Raw genomic sequence first — 8,151 nt, 5'->3', positions numbered from 1 at the left:
TGATGCTGAGGGAATAAGATTACGAAATGAGACACTTAAAGTAGTAAAGGAGTTTTGCTATTTGGGGAGCAAAATAACTGATGATGGTCGAAGTAGAGAGGATATAAAATGTACACTGGCAATGGCAACGAAAGCATTTCTGAAGAAGAGAAATTTGTTAACATCGAGTATAGATTTAAGTGTCAGGAAGTCGTTTCTGAAAGTATTTATATGGAGTGTAGCCATGTATGGAAGTGAAACATGGACGATAAATAGTTTGGACAAGAAGAGAATAGAAGCTTTCGAAATGTGGTGCTACAGAAGAATGCTGAAGTTTAGATAGGTAGATCACGTAACTAATGAGGAAGTGTTGAATAGGATTGGGGAGAAGAGCAGTTTGTGGCACAACTTGACTAGAAGAAGGGATGGGTTGGTAGGGCATAGTCTGACGCATCAAGGGATCACCAATTTAGTATTGGAGGGCAGCGTGGAGGGTAAAAATCGTAGAGGGAGACCAAGAGATGAATACACTAAGCAGATTCAGAAGGATGTAGGTTGCAGTAGGTACTGGGAGATGAAGAATCTTGCACAGGATAGAGTATCATGGAGGGCTGCATCAAACCAGTCTCAGGACTGAAGACCACCACAACAACAACAGTCCCAATAACTCCTATTCTTCAAATGATTTTGGCCATAGTATGTTTGGAAATATTCTGAGTGTCGAAACCTACAGATTTTATTGCTAGTGACGGCGGATGAGGTTTTAGCACATTCCATCGCCGTCAAGAAGCTGCGAAGAAGAGGCGTCGAACAAAATGAAAAAAAAACCTTCCTGAATGAGATTTTCACTCTGCAGCGGAGTGAGTTTGATATGAAACTTCCTGGCAGATTAAAACTGTGTGCCGGTCTGAGACTCGAACTCGGGACCTTTGCCTTTCGCGGGCAAGTGCTCTACCAACTGAGCTACCCAAGCACGACTCACGGCCCGTCCTCACAGCTTCTGCCAGAAAGTTTCATATCAGTGCACACTCCCCTGCAGAGAGAAAATCTCATCCTGGAAGCATCCCCCAGGCTGTGGCTAAGCCATGTCTCCGCAATATCCTTTCTTTCAGTAGTGCTAGTTCTGCAAGGTTCGCAGGAGAGCTTCTGTAAAGTTTGGAAGGTGGGAGACGAGGTACTGGTAGAAGTAAAGCTGTGAGGAGGGTGCCTGAGTCGTGTTTGGGGAGCTCAGTTGGTAGAGCACTTGCCCGCGAAAGGTAAAGGTCTTGAGTTCGAGTCTCGGTCCGGCACACAGTTTTAATCTGCCACGAAGATTCAAAAGCCTCCCTTCTCGGCAACATGAATAATGATCATTCAGAGTGTGACAAGTACATGGGACATAACGTGCACAAGGATTACAACTATTCTTTTCGGCAGACTACTTTTTTTTCCTCTTATGTTAACCCCATCATCCTATCCTTGAAAACGTAGGTCTTAAACTGGCAATGACACCTCATGTAGTTGGTTACGCACGACATTTGTCATGGATGCTGCTGTTGTTTCACTGGGAGATACAAAGCTCAAAAATATTTTATTACATTTCTTTGTATTAAATGGCTGATGTATGTGAACTGATTAATCCTACAGATCTGATATCAAGAAATCTAAATATCGTGTTCGCTTTCCCTACATGTCAAATGTCACATGTGCTATCAAACATCACCTGTGCAATCAAGAAAATTAAAGAAATTCGTTCTTCATTCCTTGAGCTGTTGAAATGATTTTACCTTAAATAGCAGTGACAAAATCTTGGATTTTGAATAAATTTTTCCAAATAATGAACATGTCTTGTTTTCTCTGTTTTGTTCTGCAAAGTCACGGCTTTTACTGTATACTGAAAAATGTATATACGAAGAATGCAAGCTTTGTAAGATTATAATAACTGATATTTAGGTCAGATTATTTCCCATCTATATGTAAGAATTTTTACGTTTTGACAACAGCACTGTGAAGTGACACAAGAATGTAACATTTCCACTCTTTGTATGTCTTATAGCGAGCTTAGTTGTATGGGATTGGGTGGGAGATGACGGAAAAGGGACAGCGGAGTACAGCGGTAATACCTATTGTTATTCTGCTAACGGCGGCATGCCTAGCTGATTTTTCTTCGTTTATATAAAACAGCAGTTGTAAGATTCCTCCATTTATTTGTCATTATACTGAGGATACAAAAGTCATGGGATACTTCCTAGTATCGTATTGGTCCTCATTTTGCTGTGTGCAGTGGTATGGACTGAAGAAGTCGTTGAAGGTCCCTTGTAGAAATATTGAGCCAGCTGCCCCTATAGCCGTCCATAATTGCGAAAGCGCTGGCGGTGCAGGATTTTGTGCACAAACTGATGTCTCAATTATGCCCCATAAATGTTCGATGAGATTCATGTCGGAGGGTCTGGGTGGTCAAATCATTCGCCCGAACTGTCCAGAATATTCTTCAAACCAATCGGGAACGATTGTGACCCGGTGACATGGCGCATTGTCATCCATAAAAATTCAATCGTTGTCTAGGACCCTGAAGTCCACGAATGGCTGCAGAAGGTCTCCAAGTAGCCGAAATAATCATTTCCAGTCAGCGATCAGTTCAGTTGGACCAGAGGACCCAGCCCTTTCCATGTTAACACAACCCACCCCATTATGGAGCCACCACCAACCGGCACAGTGCCTCGTTGTCGACTTGAGGTCCAGGGCTTCATGAGATCTGCGGCACACTCGAACTCTATCATCAGCTCTTACCAACTGAAACCTGGACTCATCTGACCAGGCCACTGTTTTCCAGTCGTCTAGGGCCCAACCCATTTGGTCACGAGCCCAAGAGAGGCGCTGCAGGCAATGTCATGGTGTTAGCTCGTCTGCTGCCATAGCCCATTACCGCCATATTTCGCCGATCTGTCCTAGCGGATACGGTCGTAGTACGTCCCACATTGATTTCTGCTGTTATTTCACGCAGTGTTGCTTGTCTGTTAACAGTAACAACTCTACGCAAGCGCCGCTGCTCTAAGTCGTTAAGTGAAAGCCGTCGACCGCTATGTTGTCTGTGGTGAGAGGTAATACCCGCAATTTCGTATTCTCCGCACACTCCGAATATTGAATTCTCTGACGATTTCTGAAATGGAATATCCCACGCTTCTAGCTCCAACAACCATTCCACATTCAAAGTCTGTCAACTCTCGTCTTGCGGCCGTATTCTCTTCGGAAACCTTTGCACATGACTCATCTGAATGAAAATGACATCTCAGCCAATCCACTGCCCTTTTATACCTTGTGTATGCGATACTACTGCCATCTGTAGATATGCATATTGATGTTTCATGACTTTCGTCACCTTTGCGCATTTCGCTTAGCGGTATGAACAATATTATGGAAATGCTCCAGGGGACAGGCACAAAACCGGAATGCATTGAGTAATTATATATCAGTTTCAAAAACGATCTGCACCTATGTCCCAAGAGTCAAGATTCTGGCAGAAACCCTACTGCAAGTAAACGAGACTTTTTGTTACATTTCTGAGTGATCTGATGTGTCGAGAACAACCCCACAAATGTTATTTGGCTCTGAGCACTATGGGACTTACTATCTGTGGTCATCAGACCCCTAGAACTTAGAACTACTTAAACCTAACTAAACTAAGGACATCACACACATCCATGCCCGAGGCAGGATTCGAACTGCGACCGCAGCGGTCACGCGGTTCCAGGCTGAAGCGCCCAGAACCGCACGGCCACACCGGCCGGCCAAATGTTATTTCCGCTGATACATCACTTATGATGCACGTGAGAGACTTCACGTGAAGACTGCTATCCGGAGAGGGAATCACCATTTCGAAACGCACGCGTGCGCTATTAGCAGCGGGTAAGCACCAGGTGGCAGAACTGATAGCAGAGGCTTCTGGACCGTGACGGTGGAATATGCTCCGCTACGTTGGCAAGGTACCCAGGGGCGCCAAGGTCGCTACCAGTGTGGGCCGTGAATCATGGAACGCCGGCTCTAAGTGTTCTCTGCATACAGCGCTATCACTAGATAAATAATTTAAAAAAATAAACAGAAATGGAGAAAACGTCAGACACCTGGTTACCCTTGGGAAGGAAAGATGGTGGTGGTTAGTGTTTAACGTCCCGTCGACAACGAGGTCATTAGAGACGGAGCGCAAGCTCGGGTTAGGGAAGGATTGGGAAGGAAATCGGCCGTGCCCTTTCAAAGGAACCATCCCGGCATTTGCCTGAAACGATTTAGGGAAATCACGGAGAACCTAAATCAGGATGGCCGGATACGGGATTGAACCGTCGTCCTCCGGAATGCAAGTCCAGTGTGCTAACCACTGCGCCACCTCGCTCGGTGGGAAGGAAAGAAACAGCGTTTGAAACGTCCCCTTTTAACAATTATACACGACTGTCCTTAAACTGACACACAGTATTTTTTTTTTTTTTTTAGCGCAACGCAATCTGACTTTCAAAAAATCCCTACGAAAGAAAGGCCCTGACTAACATTAAACTATACCTTTCACAAATCACTTACCTCACAAAAATCTTTGCTGCTCAAGCTACTGCAATACAGCGAGCGCCACTACTGCCAGCTAAATAAAAGATTCAAACTATGGAAGGCACTAACTACTGATAGGGATAGTTAGCAAATGAAAGATATTAATAGAGAACAAACAATGTATTTACCTTAATATCATCATATATATATATATACATAGCAGTTCATGACAAATTTCAAAACTCCGCCATCTCTCTCCCCACATCCACCACTGCTGGCGGCTCACCTCCAACTGCGCAACGCTACGCGCTGTTCACAGCCAGCTGCCTAACACTACAATGGCGAGTATTACAACAATGCAAAGCAGCCACAGACTGCACACAGCACAGCCAATGATTTTTTTTTATACAGAGGTGGCGTTACCAATAAAAAAACCTAAACAGCCTACTTACACGTTGAGTTGTGTAGGAGGGGTAGCACACCATCAGCCTATTGCATCTAGAAACAAATTCTGCAAACCACTGTGAGGTGCATGGCAGAGCTTACTTAGCATCGTATGACATGCTAGAGATTCTTTCCATTCCAACCACTTTTGGATTGTGGGAAAAACGATTGCTTAAATGTCTCTCTGCGAACTGTAATTAGTTCAATCTTTTCATCGTGGTCAGTACAGAAGCGATATGTAATGGGCTGAAGTATAATTCTAGATTCTTCACTCGTTTTTGAACCTTTCCGAGTACATTTTCCCGGAATAATTGGCATCACATTCAGTATCTAATGACAGTACTATTTGCTGTAGATCCCACACACTTGAGCAATGAGTGTTTTGTAACCAGTCTCCTTTTTAGACCGAATTGTTTTTATTACGTATGTGTGTGTGTGTGTGTGTGTGTGTGTGTGTGTGTGTGTGTGTGTGTGTGTGTGTGGTGTCTCTGGTTGTATGTGACGCGTGTTGAGTATACTGGGGGCGGGGGGAGGGGGGAGGGGGGGAAGGGGTGAAGCAAACCCCACTGGCAAATGTTACAAGAGAGGCGTTGCACATCACAGACAAGTTTAATATTGGAATTTCGTGAGAGGATTTTCCCAGCAAGAGTCGGACAGCATATTACTTCCCCCTACACACATTTCGCGTAATGATCACGACAAGAAAATTTGAGAAGTTTGAATTGTAAGGAGTATCTCAGAACTCTCCATTACATTGAAAACAATGTAGCCAACTTAACGCTATTCTTTGCATTGTGTAAGACTGGAAATAAATAAGCACTCAGATAGCGTTAGTAACAATATGAGGGCGAAACATGGGAGCGCGATTCTAAGTAGTGTCGGTCGAGAGCTCGGAGACAGATGTGTCACGCTGCTCTCACGTCGGTGATGGCAGATCTTACCACATTCAAGGCAGGATTTCATTTATATGACCAGGAGAGATTTAGATGGCTTGATTCCGCTTAAAGATGGAATTAAAGGTGAAATTCTCAAGTATAGCGTAAAGCGCAATTGCAGGGTTAAGCTCGTGATTGTTAGTCCGAGTTTGCAATAATCCCGTGTTTTTATTGTCAGTTAAAGAAGCCTCCTTATCGTCCAAATAAATATACTGTGGCTATTAAATGTTAATGTAACTTTGAAATTGAAATAATTTGTTAATCTGGCACTCAACCATTATTGATACTTATGTCATTGTCAGGCATTTCGCCATTACTAATACTGGTCAAACTATTATTGGTCATGATGATTTCTGGAGTTTTAAATAGACTTCATTTATGAAATACCTTCTTACAAGTTATTTAGTAGTTAACGGGACCCAAGCAAACTTCTTTTTTATTGGATTCATCCCCAGTAACAATTAGCTTTAGCTGCTGCTGCTGCGAATTGCTGTAAACCGCTTGGAAAACGGCAGTCATCTAAAGAGGTGAGTGGAAAACTTAGAGCCAAAACAGAGACACAAACACACCACAACATGTCATGCACTCTAATACAGTAAATTCCGTTGCACAAGTCAGATTCTGTATCACTTGTAAATCCTTATTCAGAAACGCAGTCAGATAGCTGAGGGATTCATTGTTACAGGTTCATTCGTTCCTTTAGTGTATCATATTCAAATACGCAGTCAGATAGCTTATCCAAATGTTAGTTTTATGTGTTTGTGTAACGGTCTGTTGAGGGCTTAAATGACGTGAAACTGACACTCATACAACATGCACACAGTGTTATCCAGGATAGATTCCGATTTCTGATAGTTCAGGTTGCTTATCGAGTCCATTTTCACAGACGAACATAGGCTTCATTTGAAACTTCCTGGCAGATGAGAACTGTGTGCCGGAACGAGACTCGAACTCGGGGCGTGAGTCGTGTTTGGGTAGCTCAGTTGGTAGAGCACTTGCCCGCGAAAGGCAAAGGTCCCGAGTTCGAGTCTCGGTCCGACACACAGTTTTAATCTGCTAGGAAGTTTCATATCAGCGCACACTCCGCTGTAGAGTGAAAATTTCATTCTATAGGCTTCATTTGTTGCAGGTATGTTACATATTGCTTGTAGGTACGTTACACAATACATATGCTTAGTGACAATCATTCTTCCCACGCGCCACGAGTGGAACAGGGCAGGGGGCGATCAGTTAGTGGCACCAGAAGTGCCGTCCACCACACACTATTAGGTGGCTTGCGTAGTATGAAGTAGAGGTGGTGTGTGTGTGTGTGTGTGTGTGTGCGCGCGCGCGCGCGCGCTTATGAACCGAAGTCTGCCACCTGATATACCTACGACAGAGCCTACGCCATCATACCACTTCATATACGTATAAATTGTTGCACCAAGATATGTGCATGAAATGCCTGATTCTATTTCTGTACATTTACAGCAAGATGCTAAACTTTGAAATCTTACAAAGGTATGTCTGGAAATTTGTACACCAATTTCAGATAGTACTTCATTATTACAAAGGGCAACTAAAAGATGTAGAAAGATTTATATGTCGTGTAAACAAGATAAAGAAACTGCAGTCTCATATCTCAATGAGAAACTCGAAACTTTTTGCTCAAGACAGGAGCATGTAGAGAAACTACGGCACAACTTTCAGTGTTGACCATAAACTGGATAGATTTGTAGCTAGTAGATCAGATCATGATGGGAGGGACCCTCCGTTGTGTATAGTCACTGCAACGAAACTTCTAAAGGCACATAGACTACAGAAAAACAGATGTAAAACAAAGCACAGAACTATATCATAGAGAGCTGGCGAATGAAACGCATTTGGCTTTCAAGAAGGCTAAGCGAGAAGCCTTCAACAACTACCATAGCAGAAAACTGTTGAAAGATTTCACAAAATCCGATGAAATTCTTGGTCGTATGTAAAGACTATATGTGGCACCATAGTTAGTCTGCAGACAGTTATGGACGAAACAGGAACTGAAACTGATTACACCTAATCAAATGCGTAACTGCCTCTGTAGCGCCCTCTGCCCAACACAGTCCCGGTCGGGGCACACATTTGCCGGCACGGTAGCTCAGCATGTTCGGTCAGAGAGCTGGTTGGCCTCTGTAATAAAAAAACTGAGTGGAAGGATCAACAAACGAACTTTAACGGATGTCTTGTGACGTCCGCAACGACCAAACCCAACGACAAAAACAAAATAAATAAATACATAAATAAAATAAAAAAACCACGCAGC

At 43.4% G+C, this 8,151-nt stretch overlaps 1 non-coding gene across 1 annotated transcript; it reads left to right on the top strand.

Moving 5' to 3' along the window:
* The first annotated feature begins 6,838 nt into the window (after window positions 1-6,838).
* Window positions 6,839-6,913, top strand: Trnas-cga (transfer RNA serine (anticodon CGA)). Its single transcript has one exon. It is a non-coding gene; the product is annotated as a tRNA-Ser (tRNA).
* The last annotated feature ends 1,238 nt before the right edge of the window (window positions 6,914-8,151 follow it).

Source organism: Schistocerca nitens, chromosome 1 (genome assembly GCF_023898315.1).
Source record: "Schistocerca nitens isolate TAMUIC-IGC-003100 chromosome 1, iqSchNite1.1, whole genome shotgun sequence".
Taxonomy (NCBI): Eukaryota; Metazoa; Arthropoda; class Insecta; order Orthoptera; family Acrididae; genus Schistocerca; species Schistocerca nitens.
Note: the sequence above shows the minus strand (reverse complement) of the source record. Positions and strands in the feature narration are given on the sequence as shown.